The sequence below is a fragment of the Somniosus microcephalus genome, chromosome 4 (genome assembly GCF_052327205.1).
Source record: "Somniosus microcephalus isolate GS21.2 chromosome 4, FLI_Smic_1.0, whole genome shotgun sequence".
In the NCBI taxonomy this organism is placed as follows: Eukaryota; Metazoa; Chordata; class Chondrichthyes; order Squaliformes; family Somniosidae; genus Somniosus; species Somniosus microcephalus.
The window spans coordinates 299,766,707-299,787,738 of NC_140990.1; the positions used below are offsets into that span (position 1 = coordinate 299,766,707).

General features: G+C 45.8%; 1 protein-coding gene and 1 pseudogene across 1 annotated transcript in view; one reads left to right on the top strand and one right to left on the bottom strand.

The window, feature by feature from the left end:
- LOC147120562 (uncharacterized) overlaps nt 1–21,032 on the bottom strand; it is a 179,392-nt pseudogene that overhangs the window by 111,453 nt on the left and 46,907 nt on the right.
- Nucleotides 14,834–21,032, top strand: part of arhgap15 (Rho GTPase activating protein 15) — an 820,951-nt gene continuing 814,752 nt past the window's right edge. The window contains exon 1 of the mRNA XM_085986657.1: nt 14,834–14,929. The gene's annotated coding sequence lies outside the window, so the exon portion shown is untranslated. The remainder of the gene's footprint in view (nt 14,930–21,032) is intronic.

A 21,032-nucleotide genomic window follows, 5' to 3' on the forward strand; every position in this document is an offset into this window, starting at 1 on the left:
AGATCATTGCTTTCAACGGCTACTAATGTGACCCCCCATGAAAGGCTCTTCAACTATCCGCGGAGATCCTCTACGGGATATTCAGTACCTTCATGGCTTACTATGCAGGGACCTGTGCTGCTCCGACGCCATGTTAGACTGTCAAAGTATGATCCTTTAGTGGAGGAGGTGGAGCTATTGGAGGCAAATTCCCAATATGCTCATATTCGATTCCAAGATGGGAAAGAAAGTACGGTTTCAGTTAAAGACTTAGCTCCTTGTGGTGGCCAGCCCTCTCCTGAGGACATTAACAATAGCCATAATTCAGATAATGTTGATGTCGTCACAGATACTACGAACATTTCCAATCCTATTGCAGACACTTACAATTCTCTCAGTCTGCCCCCGATGGATGTTCATGACCCTCCCAGTCTACCTTCTAATGGGACTTCCAATCCGGAAACCGTTGATAATCGGGATATTGATAGCCTCCCTGCAGAAGATATTTCTCTGTCTCCTGGTGTAGGAGGGCAAGGAACTCCACCAAGGCTAAGAAGGTCGACACGAACAAGATATCCGGTCGACCGATTAAAAATGGACTTTTAAAATAATTAATAATTTAATTGTAAAATTTTAAAATTGTTGAAGGCATTATACATGTATTGCTCTAGTCATAAATAACTAATTGTAAACTGTAAAGGCTACCTAGGTTGAAGTATATTTTAAAAGGAGGGGTGAATGTGGTGATTATTCTTGTTTTATAAGAAGCATTGTAATTGGTTGCCTGTTTTCCTGCCTTGAGATATATGCTGTAAACTTATTGGTTAGTTGATTCCATGTGACCTGTGGTGGCCATCTTAAATTCAGTTCTCTACAGTTTGGTTGAGACTGGGTGCTTAACATTTACTGCTGGTTTTTTAAGGTTAATAAAGCCTAGCTTTTGAAAGGCAAGCTATTCTTTATTTCACTACCCTCCTCCAGTAAACTGTTGATTGTTAATTTACAGCCTCCGTCTAGTTCAAATCTACCTGCAACTCTGCATTTCCTTTCAAGGATTCGCTCCGGGAGGACCGTGGAAGAAAGTCGAGGCCAGAAGCACGGTCGTCGACCACGAGCAACCACCCAGTCATCCGGCAGAGAGTGAACATCGCAGGGGAGGCTGTTGAGAGCTGGGCTTGGTTCTCCAGTCATGACAATCCAGCAACAGACTGGCAACAGGTACTGCGCAGACCCTTCCCGGACAGCGGCGGCTGGAGCTGACCGACGGCACAGAAAAGGCCGAGCAGCGTCGACGGGGTAAGAGAGAGGGTGAAGCGCACAGGGCGCAGCCGGGGGTTGAAGACTGAGCGGCGTCGACGGAAAACAAAAAGAGAGAGAGGGTAAAGCACAGCCGGGGTTCAGGACCGAGCGGCGGCAATGAGAGAGGCGCACAGGAGAAAGCGCAGAGCGCAGCCAAGGGCTCAAGGGCTGAACAGCATCCACGGGGAAAGAAAGGAAGCGCGGGAGACGCCATTGAGCCGTGGAGAAGAAGGGAGAGTGCGGGAGACGCCATTTTAGAACCCGCAGCGGAGAAGAAGGGCAAGCGCGGGAAGAAAGGAAAGCGTGGGAGACGCCATTTTGTGCCAGCGGAGAAGAAGGGAGAGCGCGGGAGACGCCATTTTAGACAGTTTAACCACACCCAGGGATGCCAAAGAGTGGCAGTGTCACTGCGTTCGACAATGAAGTCGAAGGTTGGGCAACATATGTGGAATGGATTGAGGTGTACTGCAAGGCGAATGAAGTGCCAGATGCTAGGAAAGCACTGGTTTTCTTGAATTCCATGGGTGCAAAAACTTATGGCTTACTGCGAAACCTAATAACCCCAGAGAAGCCAGTGGATAAGAATCTCGAAAGCATAGTGGAAATCCTACAGGACCACTTAAACCCCACACCGCTGCTGATAGCAGAAAGATTTAAGTTCCACAAAAGGAACCAGCATGTGGTAAACCACTGTATTGTATATTGCCACCTCTGGGTGGCGCTGTGTATGGAGGCATGCCTCAGCTGACTCCACCCACCACTGTGTGGGTTTCGTTCAGACTTGTTCAGTCACTCACGAAGAAGCATGGTCTCTTCTTAGCTAATAAAAGCCTTATTCATCTCTTCTTTCGACTCATCATCTCTTCTTCGACTCATCACCTTTTATGAAGTAATTGATAAGCGTATCAATTTTATTAGCTAAAAGTTAAATGGCGACACCTGAGGAGCAACAACAGCAACGGATACAGCAGACATTGCTGAGAGCCCTCAGACCACCACGCCTGGACCTCGACCCTCAAGATGTGGGTGCATCAGCCAAGTTTGAACACTGGCTGAGCTGCTTTGAATCCTTCCTCGCAATCTCACAGGTTACAGAGGAGGATCACAAACTGAAAATTTTGACCGCCCAGGTGAGCCATCAAGTATATATGCTAATCCGGGACTCTAATACGTACGTGGCGGCCCTCGAGCTACTAAAAGGGCAATATACGCGCCCAGTGAACACAATTTACGCCCGACACCTCTTGGGATCCCGCAGGCAGCAACCGGGAGAATCGGTAGGGGCATTTGCACGGGCGCTACTGGCACTCTGCAGAGACTGCGATTGTAAAGCGGTAACGGCTGTGGAGCACGCGCAGGGACTCGCCTGTGATGCCTTCGTCAGGGGCCTCCAGTCAGACCACACCCGGCAGAGACTGCTAGAAAGCAAGGAACCCGACCTGAAGACGGCCATTGCCCTTGCGCTCTCGTTAGAGGAGGCCCACCGAAACCTCGAGGCATACCCCCGTAACGGCGCCGAGACATGGCAATCGAAACCGTGGGACACGGGACCGCCGCCCCCGGCACCAACCGCTGCAGCGACCCAACCGAGACAGCAGCCTCCGGTAAGAACTGCTTCGATGCCCAGTAACCAGGCCCAAAAATGCTATTTCTGTGGCCAGTTAAAACATCCCAGAGCGCACTGCCCAGCTAAGACAGCTACCTGCTCGGGCTGCGGGAAGAAAGGCCATTACGCTAACGCCTGCAAGGGGAAGCCAGCCAGCAGCGCAGCGTGCGGGCCGTGGGAGCAGCCATCTTATCCGCCATTTTGTGTACCCCCGGCCGCATGGCATCCGCCGCCATCGTATCCAACGCACTCAACCGCCATTTCGTCACCGGAACCGACCACCGTCTCGGCGGATGACTATAGTGACTCACTAAGCCACATACTGGCCTCCGTGATGCTGGATCAAGGCCACCCTCACCATCTATCCAGCTCCATGATGGATATCGCGGTAAACGGCCGCGCCACCAGTTGCCTGATCGACAGCGGGAGCACAGAGAGTTTCGTCCACCCCGACACGGTACGTAGCCACTCCCTCACGATTCTGCCAACGCACCATCGCATTTCTATGGCGTCCAAGTCCCAGTCAATGGACATCAGCGGCTACTGTGTGGTGACCCTGTCAGTAGGGGGCACTGAATATCAAAAATTTAAACTGCTAGTCCTGCCCCGTCTTTGCGCTGCCGTCCTGCTAGGGTTGGATTTTCAGTGCCACCTTAAGAGTGTCACACTAGCATACGGTGGACCCCTCCCCCCACTCACAGTCTGCAACCAACAACTTTTAAATCGCCCGCTGCAAACCACCTGCAGCCTTTCCACATTAAAAGTCCCCCCCCCTCCCCTGTTCGCTAACCTCACCCGCGACTGTAAACCCATCGCTACCAAAAGCAGGCGGTACAGTGCCGGGGACAGAGCTTTTATCAGCTCTGAGGTGGAGCGGCTCTTGAAGGAGGGCATTATCGAAGGTAGCACTAGCCCCTGGCGAGCCCAGGTTGTAGTCGTTAAAACCACTGCAAAACGCCGCATGGTAATCGACTACAGCCAAACCATAAACCGGTACACCCAGCTGGACGCGTACCCCCTCCCTCGCATATCTGATATGGTCAATCAGATTGCGCAATACAAAGTATTCTCCACCATCGACCTTAAGTCAGCGTACCACCAGCTGCCCATCCGCCATGAGGACCGCCAGTATACTGCCTTCGAGGCAAACGGCCGCCTCTACCACTTCCTTAGGGTCCCCTTCGGCGTCACCAACGGGGTTTCGGTCTTCCAAAGGGAGATGGACCGAATGGTTGACCAGAACGCGCTGCGGGCAACCTTCCCCTATTTGGATAACGTCACCATCTGTGGCCACGACCAGCAGGACCACGACGTTAATCTAGCAAATTTCCTCCGTACGGCCCAACGGCTGAACCTAACGTACAATAAGGAAAAATGTATGTTTCACACCAAGCGCCTGGCCATCCTCGGCTGCGTGGTGGAGAACGGAGTCATCGGGCCCGACCCCGACAGAATGCGCCCCCTAATGGAGCTACCCCTTCCCCACTGCCAAAAAGCACTGAAGAGATGCCTGGGGTTTTTCTCCTACTACGCCCAGTGGGTGCCCCTCTATGCAGACAAAGCCAGGCCCCTCATCAAAGCCACCTCCTTCCCCCTGACACCAGAGGCGTGTGCAGCCTTCACTCTTATCAAGAACGATATCGCGAAGGCCGCAATGCACGCGGTGGATGAGTCCATCCCCTTCCAAGTGGAGAGCGATGCCTCCGACTTCGCCCTAGCCGCGACCCTTAACCAGGCGGGCAGACCCGTGGCCTTTTTCTCAAGGACCCTCCAGGGCCCCGAGACGAGACACTCCTCCGTCGAAAAGGAGGCCCAGGCTATTGTAGAAGCGGTGCGTCACTGGAGGCATTACCTGGCCGGGAAACGATTTACCCTGCTCACTGACCAGCGTTCAGTAGCTTTTATGTTTAATAATAAGCAGAGGGGTAAAATCAAGAACGACAAGATCTTGAGGTGGAGAATCGAACTCTCCACCTACAATTATGATATCTTGTATCGGCCAGGGAAACTCAATGAGCCCCCAGATGCCCTATCACGTGGTACATGCGCCAACGCGCAGAGTGATAGGCTGCAGTCCCTCCACAATGACCTCTGCCACCCGGGGGTCACCAGGTTTTTCCATTTTATCAAATCCCGTAACCTGCCCTACTCCATCGAGGAGGTCAGGACCATGACCAAGAGCTGCCAAATCTGCGCCGAGTGCAAACCGCACTTCTATAGGCCGGACAGAGCAAGCCTGATCAAGGCCACCCGCCCCTTCGAACGCCTGAGCGTCGATTTTAAAGGGCCCCTCCCCTCCGCTGACCGCAATGTGTACTTCCTCAACATAGTTGATGAGTACTCCCGTTTCCCCTTTGCCATCCCTTGCCCAGACATGACCAGTACCACGGTCATCAAGTGTTTGAATGACATCTTCGCTCTGTTCGGGTTCCCCAGCTATATACATAGCGACAGGGGCTCATCGTTCATGAGCGACGAACTTCGGCAGTACCTGCTAACAAGAGGTATCGCCACGAGCAGGACCACCAGTTACAACCCCCGGGGGAACGGCCAGGTGGAAAGGGAGAACGCGACGGTTTGGAAGGCAGTCCTCTTAGCACTAAAATCTAAGGGCCTTCCGACCTCCCGCTGGCAGGAGGTCCTCCCTGCAGCGCTTCACTCCATTCGGTCACTGCTTTGTACTGCCACTAATGCGACCCCTCATGAGAAAATGTTCGTTTTCCCCCGGAAGTCTACATCGGGAACCTCGCTACCGGCATGGTTGACTTCTCCTGGGCCCGTCCTACTGCGGAGGCACGTGAGGACGCATAAAACGGACCCCCTGGTCGAGCGGGTGCACCTCCTGCACGCCAACCCCCAGTATGCCTGGGTGACATACCCAGACGGGCGGGAGGACACGGTCTCCATACGAGATCTCGCACCCTCGGGTACCCCTGAATTACCACCGTTATCCCCCTTACCACCGTTATCCCCCTTACCACTGTTATCCCCCACCACCCCTCCCAACCCAACCCCTGCAGACGGCATGCCAAAGCCCCAGGAATCTTCGCCAACCACCCAGACACCAGACCCGACGTCGGATGCTGCAACACCACCGCCGCCACCACGACGATCAGGACGTCAGACAAGGCCTCCTGATAGACTTAACTTGTAGTACCCTTCACCCCGCCGGACTTCACATTAAACAAGGGGTGAATGTGGTAAACCACTGTATTGTATATTGCCACCTCTGGGTGGCGCTGTGTATGGAGGCATGCCTCAGCTGACTCCACCCACCACTGTGTGGGTTTCGTTCAGACTTGTTCAGTCACTCACGAAGAAGCATGGTCTCTTCTTAGCTAATAAAAGCCTTATTCATCTCTTCTTTCGACTCATCATCTCTTCTTCGACTCATCACCTTTTATGAAGTAATTGATAAGCGTATCACAGCATAAAGATGAAAGTAATGCTGAGTACTTAACGGAACTGCGCAAGCTATCAAAACACTGCCAGTTTGGATTGGGACTAGCAGATATGTTAAGGGACAAGTTTGTGTGTGGGCTTCAAAGTGAAGGAACCCAGAAACGGCTTCTATCAGAAAAGGATCTTACGCTGGACAAGGCTTTCAGCATGGCAGTACCACACGAAGCAGCCGCACGGGGCGCTGCAGAGATACAACGGAGTCCGCAAGAATATGGCACCAATGAAATGCCATATGGAGCAGGGAAGTGTTATCGCTGCAGCAGAACAACACACGACCAGAAGGATTGTTGCTTCAAGGGCCAAGTGTGCAGGCAGTGTGGAAAAGCAGGACACAGCAAGAGTCTGCAGGTCAGGGAAGAAAACCAGCAGCAAGAAATCTCCACAGGAGAAGTACAAAAAGGTACATAAGGTGATGGACAGTAGTTCAGATGAACAGAAAAGTGATACAGACTCCGGAAGCAAGGAGCTGGGTTGTCTGAAACTACATAAGGTAATCAAAATGGAGGATCACCAGACTATCTGGGTCACGCTCAAGATAGATGGAGTCCAAGTGAAAATGGAATTGGATACAGGATCAGCCCTAACAGTCATAAACCGAAGGGACTACAAGCTGCTATTCACACATATACCCTTGAAAGCTACAGAGATTGTCTTGAAGACGTACACGGGGCAAAAAGTCTACCCCAAAGGAAAAATAAGGGTGAACGTGATATACAAAGGCCAGGAAATACCCAAAATGGACCTATATGTATTGCCAGATGGAGGACCACCACTACTAGGACGTGAATGTATCCGGAAGATACAATTAGATTGGCATTCCATACAGGCACTGAAGGTTGAGGCCAAAAAGGAGGACGACGTCACACCTGGTCGACTGTCAAAAATGCTAACTGACGCACAAGAAGTGTTCCAGGAGGGACTCGGAACACTAAAAGGCATAACAGCGACGATTAAAATAGAGGAAAATGCAAGCCAAAAGTTTTTATGGCCAGACCGGTGCCTTATGCGATCCGACCAGCCGTCGAAGCAGAGCTGGAAGGGTTGGAACATTCAGGAGTACTGTCCAAAGTGGACTGGAGCGAGTGGGCTACACCCATCGTTCCTGTAATGAAGAGGTCGTTGAGTAATACACCTGGGGAACCAAAGAAGGTCCGCATCTGTGGGGATTTTAAGGTGACAGTGAACACAGTCCTTCACACGGTACAATATCCACTTCCACGGATTGAGGATATTTTCGCCTCGCTATCTGGAGGTAAACGCTTCACCAAGATTGATCTGGCCCAGGCGTACCTGCAAATGGAGGTAGAAGAAGCCTCGAAACAATACCTCACGATCAACACTCATAAAGGTCTCTACCAATACAACCGGCTGGTATTCGGGGTAGCATCGGCTCCGGCTATTTGGCAAAGGGCAATGGATCAAGTCCTGCAAGGGATTCCAGGGACCCAGTGTTATTTGGACGACATCCTGGTCACGGGCAAAAATGACAATGATCACCTCGCCAACCTGGAGAAGGTGCACACTAGATTAAATGAATATGGGCTACGAGCTAATCGCCACAAGTGCGAGTTTTTCCAGAAGCAGACCTCGTATTGTGGTCACGTTATTGATGAAGAGGGGTTACATAAGTCCCCTGAAAAGATTGAGGCAGTAGTCAAGGCTCCAGCACCGGAAAATGTGTCACAACTGAGGGCGTTCCTCGGGCTGGTGAACTACTTCCATAAGTTCTTACCAAATTTGTCTACAGTATTACACACACTGAACACCCTACTGCAAACAGGGGTACCATGGAAGTGGAATGACGAATGTAAACGAGCTTTCCAGAAGTGCAAAGATTTGATCACATCAAAAGAGGTGTTGGCCCATTTCAACCCAGCACTACCAATTCGGTTGGCGTGTGATGCATCACCCTATGGTATTGGAGCGGTGCTGTCGCACAAATTCCCAGACGTGTTGGAGAGGCCAGTAGCCTTTGCGTCTCGGTCACTAACCTCAGCCGAGCGTAACTACGCCCAGATTGACAGGGAGGCCCTCAGCCTAGTATGGGGAGTAAAAAAATTCAACCACTATCTGCATGGGCAGAAGTTCACCTTGCTGACTGACCACCAACCACTTGTCTCCATCTTTAATCCAAAGAAGGGCGTTCCGGTGATGACTGCACAACGGCTACAAAGATGGTCCCTTTTTCTAGGGGCGAACCAATATGAAATAGAGTATAAGGGCACGAAACAGCATGGAAACGCTGATGGGCTATCACGCCTGCCACTGCCTACTGTGGAGGAAGCACCAGCAGTGGACCCTATCGAAATATTTTATTCGTCGATAATTGAACGATTGCCAGTAACTAACGCAGATATAGAGAAGGAGACCCGCAATGATCCGACACTGTCTCGGGTATATGATTTGACGGTGAAGATTTGGCCAACACATGGTGACTCACTGTTGCCAGCATTCTCATCCAGAAGAGAACGGCTGTCAGTATGCCAGGGGAGAGTGATGTGTGGATCCCGAGTGGTAATTCCACCCAAGTTAAGGGAGAGAGTGCTCAATGAGCTTCACGAAGGCCATCTCGGAGGGGTGAAAATGAAAAGCCTTGCTAGGGCTTATGTGTGGTGGCCGGGGATCGAACAACAAATTGAGAACCTAACAAAGAGCTGTTCAGGATGCCAGAAGGTCCAAAATGCACCACCACATGCCCCTCTACACCCATGGGAGTGGCCCTCCTCTCCATGGCAATGGGTGCATATTGATTTTGCTGGTCCATTCATGGACTCAATGTTCTTAATAGCAGTGGATGCGCACTCGAAATGGCCTAAGGTGATCAAAATGTCCTCCACCACTACAGAGAAAACGATTGCAGTCCTACCGAACATATTTGCCAGGAACAGCTTGCCAGAGCAGATTTGCTCTGATAACGGACCACAGTTTGTGTCCGAAGAGTTTCGGAAATTTATGAGAAGGAATGGGGTAAGGCATTACACATCCGCCCCGTTTCATCCAGCCACAAATGGATTGGCTGAGAGGTTCGTACAAACCTTTAAAAAGGCGATAAGGGCCATGTGCGATGATGAAATTCCACTACAGCATAAGGTGGACAATTTCCTGTTAGCCTACAGAAATGCGACACATGCAGTTACCAACCAGACCCCGGCCATGATGTTCTTTAACCGAAGGTTGAGATCTCGTCTGGATTTGCTCAGACCAAATGTGCAAAGAAATGTTGAGGATAAGCAATTCCAGCACATCAATGAGAAGCCGACAAGGAGCTTCAATGTAGGACAACCAGTCTTGGCCCGCGACTTCCGAACAGAGAAATGGCAACCCGGAACGATATGCACACGGCAGGGGCCACTAATGTACACAGTGGATGTTGGGGAGAACATTGTGAGACGCCACGTCCACCAGATCCTAGCGTCACAGGAACGAATCAACCCCATGTCTCGCGTACCTGGGGATGAACCCAACATACCGGTAGCATCTACCCCAGAAACAGTAGCAGCGGAAACTGATGAAGTAACCGATGAAAGGGGGCCAGAATCGCCTCCGCACCAAGAACAAGAACCTCAGGAAAGGCGCTATCCAGAAAGTATCAGGAAGCCACCCCAAAGACTGAATCTATAAATGGACTATTTCAGTTTAATGTGCATGTTAAAGTGTTAACTGTTATTTGAATGTTATGGGTACTGTTAATCTAAAAAGGGAGGAATTGTAGTGTATGTACCTTTAAGAGGGAACTACTTTTACAGCTCCTGTATACTGTAGTACCGGCAGTGACCACACCTGTATATAAGCCTTGAGCATGCCTCTGTACTGTTAGTCTTTAGACTACCCTGCTGTTAAATTCATCGGGACCTCCTCGCTTCCAACATTTCTGGGTTTCCTGGCCACTGACCTAAGCAACAATGTGTTCCATTGGCATATCCAGCGTCCCTACTTTAGATAGAACACACCCTGCTCCCTCCCCACCTCCCCGTAAATATTAGGGCCTTTATTTCTTCAGAACACAATGGCCCAGATATTCCGATCCCTATGGGTGAGTATGCGCCGTGCGTGGTTTCAGGCATGCACAGTGCATGCGCTGAAAACCGGCATTTGCGATCTGTCAAGAATCTGCTTGACAGATCCTCCGGCTGCCCTGGAAAAGGGCCTCTGCGAGCGGATAGTTCCGCTTTTTGGAGACCCTCCGCCCGCAGAAAACCCTTACAATTCTTGCGCCTGGTAAAAGCAGGCGTAAGGCCTGCTTTTACCAGGATAAGAGTGGAAAAAAAGTTTTTGTTTTTTTTAATTTCACTGATTTATCATTTAAAAATACTTTAAAAAAAGGTAAGTTTATTTTTAGCCCCGTAAAATACTTCAATTTTTTTTGCAAAAAATTACATTTTTGTTTAAAATACTTAATTTATTAATGGCCCAGAAATTCAGGTTGGAGGCTTCCCGCGGGTGCAAGCCTCCGACTTGCACTTACCTAGCGCGCCGGCCGTTGTGCTGTGGGTCCGCGTGGGATTCCGATCCTGGGCCTGGTCCAGCTGCCAGCGCGCAGTGCTTGCATATCCCAGGGGCGCAGTTAGTTCAAAGCATCCCCTGGGATCACGTGGACCATGGAGAGCCAACGGTAGCAGGGACTCTGTATTCATAGATTTGACAGGAAGAGCTGTCAAATCTATGAATACAATTCAGCCCCAAAACATCACTAAAACTTCAAATAATTTTTTCTTTTAATCACATTTTTAAAATAACTATACAATACTTAAAATAACTATTTTAAACAATAATTTAAATTTTTGAAAAAATTAATTACATTTTCTAACGGGGCTAAAAATAAACTTACCTTTCTTTAAAGTATTTAAAAATAATAAACCTGTGGAAAAAATGTTTTAATTTAACTTAATTCACCATTTACCTTGTTAAAAGCAGGCTTTGTGACTGCTTTTTACAAGCGTAGCTCCTGGAGACTTTCCCTCCCGGAGAAACCTGCAAAAAAAACGGAAGTTCCAGTCGTACACGCTGCCTCTCCGGCGCACGCGTTCGACCTGTGAACCCCTTCCTTTAAGGGAACGGAAGTTCCGGTTTCCCGCGCATGCGCAGTGCATGCACGAAACTGGCACTTTCATTGGGCCTACGCGTGAGTACCCAGCGCGTACTCACCCATGGGGACCCAAAGTTCTGGCCATTATATATAGTAATTTCAAGTCATTTTAACAATGTGATGTCTTTTTTAAAATTTATTTAAAGTTTTACTATGTTTTTTCATTGATCTCCATTCATATATTTGACAGGTCTTCCTGTCAAATGTATGAAGGGAGATTCCCTTCTGTGATTGGCTCCCCATGGCCCACGTGATCCCAGGGACGCTGCGAACTACCTGCGCCTCTGGGATTCGTGGGCCCTGCGCACCGGCAGTTTGGAGAGGCCCAAGAGTGGAAGCGTGTGCATCCCGGCAGCCCTCAGGTAAGGGCGCAGATTTTTCCAGATTACAGGCCTCCGCCCGTGGGAGGCCTGCGATCGGAAAATACGGGCCATTATAAAAGAAACTGAAGGAGAAACAGTCTTTCATGAGAAGTTTAAAAAAAATGCTGTTGGCAATCAAACACATGGATTTGACAATAGTACTTCATCTTTGGCTACCTAGCCAGCATTTTCTCAGTGGTGGTACGCTCACCTTTGAGGGTTCAAGCTCCACTCCAGAAACACATGAGAAATAGGAGCAGGAGTAGGCCATATGGCCCCTCGGACCTGCTCCACCATTCAATAAGATCATAGCTGAACTTCTACATCAACTCCACTTTGCCGGCCGATCCCCATATCCCTTGATTTCTTTAGAGTCCAAAAATTTAACGATTTCGGCCTTGAATATACTCAACCGCTGAGACTCCACAGTCCTCTGGTGTAGAGATTTCCAAAGATTTACAACCCTCTGAATGAAGAAATTCCTCCTCATCTTGGTCCTAAAAGGCCGACCCTTTATACTGAGACTATGACCCCTAGTTCTAGAATCTCCAGCCAGGGCAAACAGCATCTCAGCATCTACCCTATCAAGCCCTTTAAGAATTTTATACATTTCAATGAGATCACCTCTCATTCTTCTAAATTCCTGAGAATATAGGCCCAATCTACTCAATCTCTCCTCATAGGACAACCCTCTCATCCCAGAAATCAATCTAGTGAACCTTTGCTGCACTGCCTCTAAGGCAAATGTATCCTTCAGATTATTTGAGCCCATAGTCCAGGCTGACATTTCAGTGCAGTTCTGAGGGCATGCTGCTCTGTCAGCAGTGCCGGCTTTTGGTTGATATGTTAAACCGAGGCCCCATCTTCCCTCTCAGGTGAACGTAAAAAATCCCACGGTGCAATTCAAAGAGCAGGGGAGTTCCCAGTGTCCTAGCCAATATTTAGCCCTCAATCAAGATCACAGTAACAGATTATTTAGTCATGTATCTCACTGTTGTTTGTGGGATCTTGCTGTGTGCAAATTGGCTGTCACATTTCCCTACATTACAACAGCGACTGTGCTTCCAAAGTACTTCATTGGCTGTATAACACTTTGTGACGCCCTGAGGTTGTGAAAGGAACTATATAAATGCAAGTCCTTTTTAACCTTTTTTCTAAAATTCCCTCTTTTTTTCTCTTGAATTCCAGGCAACTATTTTAAAAATTGATGATCGAAGAAATATGAATAGAGAACAATTTCGCCTTCGCAGCAATGCAAAAGCGGATTCTTCAGAAAACGAATTATGGTTAAGGTCAGTTCTTATTGCCAGAAAGTGTAATTTCCTGTAAAGGTAGGGGCAGTCGGAGCTAACTGTATATTGAAAAGTTACATCTGTGCACATCTGTGGGAAGATAAAATAAGCTTTTCTTCCACTTCTCCACAAAAAAATAGTTTGAACCAGTAGCATCATTTGCATTGTATAATTAACTTTAACGAGGTTCAATTTAAAGTGGACATAGAAGCAAAACCTTGGATTGTTCTGGTTTTGTGCATGACTGTGTGTGTATATACGGAACAAGTATTGGGGTACTTATCGGGGATTAATAGTTCTCACTAAAAGAACTTGAATGTGCTCGTAATGGTGCTCTTCTGTAATATATTGTACACTACATCTCCTTTATGTATGGGTTTTGAGATAGGACACACTGTCAATTAAATGGCAATTTTTCACAAAAGCATTGTACTGATGGATTTGTACTGTAAACTGAATTTTATTGATGCTTTTGAAAAAACCCACATTGGTTGCCTAATTGATTTATGGGGATCAATATAGTCTTGACAGTTCAATTATCAATATGGTATTTATAAAATCCAATGGCTGCAGATGTTGGGAATCTGAAGTAAAAACGTATTGGAGACACTCAGTAAGTTAGTCAGCATGTGTGTAGAGAACAGATCAGTTAAGGGTTCAGGTGTGGGCCCTCAGTTAGAACTGAAAGATATTACAGATGACTAGCATATAAAAAGGAAAAGAACAAAGGGAAGGGGAAAGGGAAAATTACACACACAGGAGAAGCACGTTGCTGTAACTGCCTTTAATTTCTCTCATTACGCCCCCTATTGTCCCGTGTTAATATCTCTTGTCTTCCATTTAAACACTTTACAATTTGTTCTATTCTTTTGGCTGTGTGTCCGTGTGTTCGTTTTGTGACATGTTTTCCCTCTCCTTGCCTTTGTTCTGATCCTTTTTAAATGCTGTTCATCCACACATGAATTTCTAACTTATCTGTTCTTTCCTCTGCTATAGTCTGACCTGCTGAGTGTTTTGAGCATTTTCTGATTTTGTGCCAAAATTGTCATAGGGCTTGTATGAGTATTAAGTGACTCGTAGTCATGTGGCAATTTAACTCAATCTCTGGAACGCTTCTGCTGAACTCTTGAATGCTTTTCAAATCTGGTATTTTTTGGGATGAAATAACAACGTTGCATCATTTATTTGATAATCACCTCAAAATAAAATGATAGGTAACTCCCGGCCACGATTAAATGTTGTTAGTTGATGCAACCCGTTGCTGCAACAGAAAGTAATATTAGCATTTATGCAAATATGACTCGTTGCATTATTAAAATGAAGACAGCTTATTGAATTGGAACCTTCAAATGCTTGTAAAATATTTTAGTCAGCAGTTACTAAATATGACGAGAAAAAGGAGAAGTTGCCACAGGTGGCATTGGGTTAAAGGAAGCTTTAAATTAATATTAAGGCTGAAACACTTCTTTCCACATTAATTGATGAATATCTAAAGTCATCAGAAAACTTTATTCATTACCTCACTAAAGTGTTTTACTTCTATAAATTTCTAAATGTGATAGTGTTTCAAAACCATCTAGTACAAGTGCTAATGTTCTTTGCAGATATTTATCCTACAATGTTAGAAAAATTAACACCGAACTAACAGGATGTGGTTTAACTTTGCAGATTGTGTGTAGGCACTATATCTCTCATCCTCAACGTACACCCTGCAAGATTAGCTGCAAAGATTATTGCGTTTCATACATGTGACCACTGGTGGGTTCCTTTATTTGGTAAAGCGCTCACACAACCGTTGCGCCCTAATGGCAGTTTGAATAGACAGAAGCAAGCTGAGCACTGGGTAAGAACACACTGGTGTAATTGAACTTCAACTAACCGTAATTAGCTTATTTCATATTACAGTTGTTTCTATATGGCATTGCTTCTGGCCATCGTCTTTTTTTTATTGCTTCACTGATTCGCTGACATATTCAGTTTCACACATGTTGCTCAATGCTTCTGTGGCACCGATACAAAACCTGCTGCGTTTTTGCTTCAAAAGCGAGTTCCTGTGAACAAATGTGCACTTGTGGGGAAAATATTTAACGTGAAATCATCGTTTAAACTTTACAGTATGAAGTTATAATGCTTCTCGTTCACACGCAGTATTCTGTACAAAGTCATACTTCAAGGAAGTGATCTGTAAAACTGTGCATTTAAGGAGTGGTAAATTAAAGATTTAGCAGACTTTCTTTTGCACTTGAATTTAAATTGAATTTACACTTCAGTATATAGATCAGGTTTAAATATGCGGATGGTTGAGAAATGGAGGGCCTTCTATTTTTGCCCCAAAGGCACTTATTAGTTGCACAACTGTATATTTACTTTTGACCCCATTTTACTTACAACCTGAAAATGTGCTGGCCTGTAGCCTGTGATCAATTCCCCCCACTTGCTATGGGAGTCCATGTGCAAAGCAAATGCACACAGACCCAAATTGCATCCATTTTAGGCAAGTTACCTTTTATCGCATGTCCTCGATAAATTGCCCTCTACAGGCTGTCTGCATTCACTGATAAGAACTAGTTTCATCCAAACCTATCGACACACACTGCTGGCTGTGATAAGCTGATTTTTTGTTGTTGTAAATAAATCAAAAATAGTTGTGTGCTAAGAGTTGAGTGCAGGAGTTAAGCCTAGGTTTTCTGGTTTAAAAAAAAGGCGCCATATGATTAAAAATATTTTTTTCCAATGTTCAGCTTCCAAAACTAGCTGCTATACATTCAACTTCCAAACTGCTCACTGAAATGTATTATTTACGTCGCTAAATATACTTCCTTCTCCTGTAAGCAGTTTAAAAGTACTCTTTTTGCTTTTAGATGTCATGTCTACTTAATTTATGCAGAAACGCACTTGACATCTGTCTGTCATGGAACATATAACGCAAAACCATTTGCTTTTCCACAACCTATTTACAGACCATTATTCAATACTTAAAATGATTCTATTTCATGAATGAGCCACTCACAAATTTCAATAGTTATTTTCGAACTTCCCTGAATTACTTTGAGTGGATAGCGAGAATTTTTCCTCAAAGGATTTAATTATTTGAAGTTTGCATCTGGCTGTCTTTTGAAGTGCATCGAAACAGCTGTAAAAGCTGGGCTCTGAGAGCATCTCTTAATGGTGGAAAGATGCTCCACTACTTGTACTAAAGCAGTTAGGAGAAAATTAATGTAATTAGAATATCGTGGTTTGTTGAAATGTGAAAGGCTGAATGCTAAAGTATCATGTATCAATGGCCAGGATACGATTACAAGGCAGTGCCAATCAAGAGGACAGTCATCAGTAACTGAGACTTTAAAGTATATAATTTACTTTTAGGTAAGGTACAAAAATATGTGTACAGTCGCCTAGTCGTTGTGGTTCTAGATTAGCAACCCAAAGGTTATGAGTTCAAATCCCATGGCAAGTTACAAAATTTAATTTAATGAATCTGCTAATGTGTGAGCAAACACCAAAAAGTGACGATGAAGACTGCTGGATTGTCATTAAAATGTAATTGGTTCACTCATGTCATTCAGGAAATGGAACCTACCACCCTTACCCAGTCAGGCCTACATGTGACCCAGTCCCATCCTATATGGATGAATTTTAATGCCCTCAAGGCAAATAGGAATGGGCAATAAATACTGTCTTACTGATGTCCCAAGATCCAATAATAAAATGAAATTGTACTGTATTATAATGTATTGTGAAAAGGCCTAATCCTACAGTTTTCCCTTAAGATCAAGATTTTAAAATCTTGTCTAAACCATTCTTGTTCACTCTACAATTCCCCAGACAGAACTGTATGATTCAGGTCAATTTATAAAAAAGCAAACACCCCTTTAAAGAAAAAGAAAGAAAGACTTGTATTTATATAGCACCTTTCATGACATCACGGCATCCCAAAATGCTTTATAGCCCATGAAATGCTTTTGAACTATAGTCATTGTGGTAATGTAGTAAATGTAGCAACCAGTTTGCGCACAGCAAGGTCCCACAAACAGAAATGTGATAACGACGAGGTAAACTGTTTTTTTAACTGATGTTTGTTGAGGGATAAATGTTGACAAGGACACTGGGGAGAAATTCCAATGCTTGTGTTTGAAATAGTGCCATGGAATCTTTTACATCCACCTGAGAGGGCAGATGAGGACTCGGTTTAACATCTCATCTGAAAGACGGCACCTCCGACAGTGCAGCACTCCCTCAGTACTGCACTGGAGTGTCAGCCTAGACTTTGTGCTCAAGTCCCTGGAGTGGGACTTGAACCCACAACCTTCTGACACAAGGGGGAGAGTGCTACCACTGAGCCTGGGAAATTTAAATTCAGTTAATTCAATAAATCTAGAATTATCAGTAATGGGGACCATGAAATTACCAGATTGTCGTAAAAACCCATCTGGTTCACTAATGTCCTTTAGGGAAGGAAATCTGCCATCCTTACCTGGTCTGGCTTATATGTGACTCCAGATCCACAGCAATGTGGTTGCCTCTTAACTGCCCTCTGAAATGGCTCAGCAAGCCACTCAGTTGTACCAAGCTGCTACGAGATGGACTGCAGCAGTTCAAGAAGACGGCTTGCCACCACCTTCTCAAGGGCAATTAGGGATGGGTAATAAATGCTGACCTTGCCAGCGATGCCCACATCCCATGAACGAATAAAAAAGAAATGCATCTCTATTATAACCAACCATGTGTGAGCAGAATGAGTTGACTAACCTTTCAACTTTACGTTCCTCCTAGTTTACCTTCCTCTTTCTGGTGAGTCAGCCCAGCTAAGTTGAGGAGCTCTCTGTCTGGGGAATTGTAGGAGCCCTCTGTCTGGGGAATTGTAGGGGGAGCCCCATATCCAAATACTCCATGATGCAGTGTTAATTGCAAGTATACCTTGAGAATAACAGTTCTTGGATCAATAAATTAGAGCTGTACTTAAGTGAATTGCATGGTGGCTTGGATTTATTTATTGCAGTAACCAAATGCTTGTATTTTTGCAGTGTTTAACCTGGCAGTATTGGGCAGACTAGTCTGAACATCAAGTTTTCAAATCTTTCTTTTCCTCTTTCTTCTCCATGCCCATTGCTGGAAGTTTAACATGTCAGTTTAAATAGGGCTTGGAAGGTACAAGGACCACAGATCCATCCCCTAATTTGTTTCTTTCTATAATGGTGTTACTAGCAGTAGGGATAAAATTAGTCGCACCTATAATCACCACTATATATTTATTTAATAGATTGTACTTTATATTAGGTAGCTATCTGAAAAGATTAGTTGATTAAATAGATTGAAACACAATTGTTTGCCCTTTGGGGCCATAGTTTGAGTCCAGCTAGACCAATGGGGTAAAAGTTACCTCTTTTGTTATCAAAATTGACCCAACACAGATCCCTGCGGGACACCACTCGTCACATCCTGCCAATATAATTGCCTACCTATTATCCCTACTGCCTGTCTCCTACCGCTCAGCCAATTTCCTAACCAGGTCAATAAGTTGCCCTCAATTCCATGGGCTTCTACCTTAGTTATGTGGGACTTTATCAAATGCCTTCTGGAAGTCCATATAAATAACATCCATAGACATTCCCCTGTCCACTACTTTAGTCACCTCCTCAAAAAATTCAATCAGGTTTGTCAGGCATGAACTACATTTCACAAAACCATGCTGGTTCTCCCTGATCAACTGAAAATCTTCGAGGTGTTCAGTCACCCTATCCTGAATTATAGACTCTAGCAATTTCCCGACAACAGATGTTAGGCTAACTGGTCAATAATCCCTGGTTTCCCCCTCTCGCCATTCTTAACTAGTGGAGTGACGTGCAATTTTCCAATCTAAAGGAAAGGTTCCTGAATTGAGAGAACTTTGGAAGATTATAGTTACAACATCTGCAATGTGCTCACCTACTTCCTTTAAAAACCTGGGATGGAAACCACCTGGTCCTTGGGATTTTTCACTCTTTAGTGCCATTATTTTCTTCATAACTGTTATTTTACTTGCGTTAATTTTATTGAGTCCCTGTCCCTGATTTAATAGTTTCCTTGGGATTTCTGGCATGCTATCCTCTTCGTCTACTATATATACTGATGCAAAGTAATTATTCAACATGTCCATCATTTCCTTATTATCATTGACAATATCACCGTTTTCAGTTTTTTAAGGGGCCAACATTGCTCCTGACTACCCTCTTTTTCCAAATATAATTATAAAAATTATTTCTGTTAATTTTGATATCTCTTGCAAGTTTCTTTTCATACTCCCTTTTTGTAGCTCTTACTATCTGTTTTGTGACCCTTTGCTGTTCTTTCTATCTTTCCCATTCACCAGGATCTGTGCTTTTTATTTGCATTTTTGTATTTTTTTTTAGTTTTATGCTGTCCCTTACCTCTTTAGTCATCCATGACTGTTTTTTTGGCGAGTACAGCTCTTGCCCCTCAGGGGTATAAACTGGTTCTGCATCACCTTAAATTCTTTTTGAACATCTCCCACTGACCTCCTGTCCTTTTGCCCATTAACAGATTTGTCTAGTTTAGCCTGGACAGTCTCTGGATGCGATTTTGCCAGCGCTCAAAGGGCGGGTTTGGAGGTGGGTCAACTGATAAATTCAAAATGATTGATGTTGGGTTGGAAACCCGCCATGAACCCATCTCCGTATGAGTTTCAAGAGTGTCGGGTCTGTGATTTCACAACAGACCCGACACCAAGCGGCAGGTAAGGGATTTAAGGCACTTAACTCCTTGTTAAGTGCTTGTTAACTCCTATTTTGACAGGCCTTTGCTATTTTCCAACGTTTTCACCAGTTTTCACAATGTTTGAAGATCATGCCAGGTTAGTGTGTCAGGAGTAGCAGCGAGTTGCATAGTTCACAGCTGCAACTGCTGTATAAAAGCTGAACTCTCACTTCTGTTCACTTTCAAATGTCAGAGGTGTCTGATTTCAGGATTTGGATGACACATTTGATCCATCTGGAGGCTGTAAGTGTGTGGTGTTAACTCTATATGCACTGTCACCTCCTTGGAGCAAGCTCTCTCACCATTGACAGATCGCTTCTGCCATCTCAACTTCAGCTGCCATTTATTCCAGCAACGTCGGTGCCCTTGAAAAAATCTCACCTTGGTCCTCTGAATCCCTCCACGATCAGCCCCAACACTAACATCACCAGGCATACCAACATCAACAACAACAACACCTGCTTTCTGCGCAATCATCTGATGCTGCACAGGACACAGGGCATCAGCACCTGAACACGTTGCTGCCTGGGGGGCCAGCGATGGCCACACCAGCACCATAACACATTCCTACAATGACCAAGCCATTCCTTTCACACTCATCATCATTACGGGGGATACCGTTATGTTTAACCATTCACTGCAGCTCACTAAGACACTTCCAAAGGTGAACACAATAAGGTGAGGTGTTGAAAATAAAGATTTCAATGTTTGACAACACATTAACAGAAAATTTACATGACAATTGCATAACACACCCAAGTGCCTACCCTTGTGTGTTGTTAGTTGGTATGATTGCACTAGGATGAGGGTGAGTGTGAGGGGTGGCTAGAGAGATGGAGATGTGATAATGCAGATAGAGAGGGATGGGTGGAGGTGCAAGGTAAGTTGATGTGATTAAGGATGTGCAGGAGTAAGGTAGGGAAGGCAGAGTGATGGGGATGTGATGAGTGGCACAGCAGGATGAGGTTGAGTGTGGCTTCGCAGTAATGTTTTGTGATCTACTGAGATCATTGAAAGGTTTGCACCACTGCAGCCTGGTCCTCCTGACGACATCCCTGCTTGTGTCCTCCTGTGCAATGTGCAACCAGGCTGTGTTGGTGTCCTGGGGAGGTCTCTTCCACCCATGGGAAGGGAAGGGAACCTCCCTGCGTGCTGTGACTCCCTCCATAAGCATATGGAGAGAGTCATGCATG